Here is a 2,953-nt window from a genome sequence, read left to right as displayed (position 1 = left end):
CGATCTGCCAGCACAACCTCACAGACGCCCATCGCGGCCCTGTGTCTGCCGGTGAGCGTCTGTGAGGTTGTGCTGGCCGCCCGGCAGGTGTGAGGACCCCTCCTCCTCCTCCCGGGACCAGAGTTGGATTCCAGGTCCTGGGATCCTGGTGGGACTCGAGGGTGGGGGTGGGCAGGCAGGGCGCACAGCGGGCCTGGGTCCGGGCAGCAGGTGTAACGGCGGCCCCGGTGGACGGCGCTAGGCCCAGGAGTGTGGAGCTGCGTCCTTGTCTGGAGCCCCAGCCCCTCCAAGGCGCCACAGCACAAACGCTCCACGGATAAGAGATGAAGCTTTCAGGAAGCGCGGCCTGACCTCCTAGAAGAGAAAGGGAAGTGAAACGCCAGGTGCTTCCCTGAAGAGCATGTCTACAGGAAGGAGAGAAGTGTGCTCCGCTGACAGCCGAGATCTGACACCCCAAGTCCTCTGTGCTTGCAGAAACCCCACCCTGGAGAGGCCTTCTGGGCTCCAGTGCCCCTGGCTGGGCCTCCCTCCCTGATACCTGCCCCGGTGGTGGGGTTGGCCCTGGTGTGGGGGTCTGCCCTTGTTTGGGAGGTCTGCCGCAGTGTGGGGGGTCTGCACCAGTGTGGGGGGTCTGCCCTAGTTGGGGTCTGCCCTGGTGGGGGCTCTGCCGCACCCCGTTGCTGGCATCTTGCAGCCGGGTTTAGGGGAGGGGACTGATTCTGGAGCCCACAGACTGGAGAGGGATGGAAACATGGCTAACAGCTGGTTCACGGCTGCCTCCTCCCAGCAGTTACACAAACACGAATAAACAGGTGCCAGAGAGGCGAGGACTCTGGAGACGGGGCGTAGAGACGACAGCCCGAGTCCAGACCAGGCGTCTCGCTCCCAGCTGAGTGCTCCTGACAGTGTTACGTAGATGACAAATTCCTCAGAAAAAACAAGAATTGTTTTTCCGTTTCTCTGTGGCCCTGTGCTCACCAAGACGAGATCTGACTGACGGCAGCCACTGCTACCTCCACCGCCCTGATCGAGCCCGCCCTGCCCGGGGCCCGAACCCTGTCCATGGGGACCCACCCCACTGCCCTGACCGAGCCCGCCCTGCCCGGGGCCCGAACCCTGTCCATGGGGACCCACCCCACTGCCCTGACCGAGCCCGCCCTGCCCGGGGCCCGAACCCTGTCCATGGGGACCCACCCCACTGCCCTGACCGAGCCCGCCCTGCCCGGGGCCCGAACCCTGTCCATGGGGACCCACCCCACTGCCCTGACCGAGCCCGCCCTGCCCGGGGCCCGAACCCTGTCCATGGGGACCCACCCCACTGCCCTGACCGAGCCCGCCCTGCCCGGGGCCCGAACCCTGTCCATGGGGACCCACCCCACTGCCCTGACCGAGCCCGCCCTGCCCGGGGCCCGAACCCTGTCCATGGGGACCCACCCCACTGCCCTGACCGAGCCCGCCCTGCCCGGGGCCTGGACCCTGTCCACAGGGGCCCCATCCTGCTGTGGGCCAGGCCCTTCAATGCTCTGGATTGTCATCGGACAGACATTTGAGGCCACTGGGGAGACGGGCCCGGGGGTCCCACCTGCCTTTTACTCCCATGAGTCACCCAGACAGCATTTCCAGACCCACCTGCAGCCTCTCCCTGAGCCTTGGAAACGTCTGCTGTCCAGAGGGTCCTGGGCCCAGGCCGGACGCACCGTTACCCCCACTCGGGAGGGGTGGACAAGGGCCAAGGGCTGCCCAGCCTTTCTGCCCAGCCCCCGCCCCGGGCCAGCCCATGCTCTTGGGGCAGGAGGGGGGGGGGTGCTTCTAGCCCCCTTCCAGCCACCATTCACCGGGGAGGCGCTCTCAGCCCCTTAGGGGTGAAGCCACAGGCTCTCAGCGGCAGACCCCGACCAGCCCCCACCCCGAGCTGAAATCCACGGCCTCTCTCTGTTGCGTGAGGGGTGCAGGGGAGTAAGGATTCCCCTGGGTAGATCCGGAGGTCGGGCACCTCAGAGGACGAGCAGCGGTGCCTACGCCAGGCCTTGGGCTGGAGCCCCTGCCTGCGGCCGGCAGCAGTGCCCGCCTGCTGCCCAGACATGCGGGCCTGTTACAGGGAGGACAGCCACTCCGGCTGCTCGCGGGTGAGGGTGCCAGGTGCCAGCGCACGGCGCCCTCTGCTCCCATAGGGATGCTCAGATGGACGTGTCCAGAGAGGGCTGTCTCTTTGGGTCCCGGCCACCTGTGGTCTGGGCTAGAGGTGGACGTGTGCGGGTTGGCTTCTCAGCTGCAAGGCCCACCCGGGGCTCGGAGGGGTGGCCCCCCCGTGGAGGCGCGACCGGAGCGCTGGTGTCACTGCCCCCTCCAGGGGCCGCGCCGAGAGCACGGATGCGTGCGGATGCGCCCCGGCTCCAGGGGCCGCGCCGAGAGGACGGATGCGTGCGGATGCGCCCCAGCTCCGGAGCTGGCACGCCCTGCACGGATGGGAGGTGTTATTAAACCCATCCATTTCCTGGGACGTCCCTCCCAGCCAAATCCATTTCAAGCCAATTAAACTGCAAAATGGCTGCAGAGCATGGCACGTTGAGAGTCTGTGACTCTGTCAGCCTTGGGTTCCAGGGTCCAGCTTTTGTGGGGCTCCTGCTGAGTCTGCTCAGCCTGCTTGTGGCCCCTGAAGATAACGGGTCCCAACCCCAGGATCCTGTAAATGTGAAGTTACGCAGAAGCAGGGTGTTTGCAGGTGTAACGAGGGACGCTAAGGTGGGAGGGAGACCCTGGGTTATCGAGGGGCCTGATGTCACAAGGGCCCTCGAACAAGGGGCCCAGACGGACATCTGACCCAGGTGGAAGAGAAGCCACGTAAAGATGGAGGCAGACACTGACAGCAGTCACTTGGCCCCGTGACTCCAGGTCCTGGAGCTGGGCTCTGCTCTTTGTCCTTGTGGGGCGCCTAAAGCCTCCAGGGGCTGGA

This window comes from Bison bison, unplaced genomic scaffold (assembly GCF_000754665.1).
Source record: "Bison bison bison isolate TAMUID 2011002044 unplaced genomic scaffold, Bison_UMD1.0 scf7180017852444, whole genome shotgun sequence".
NCBI classification, from domain to species: Eukaryota; Metazoa; Chordata; class Mammalia; order Artiodactyla; family Bovidae; genus Bison; species Bison bison.
This window is presented reverse-complemented; position numbering follows the sequence as displayed.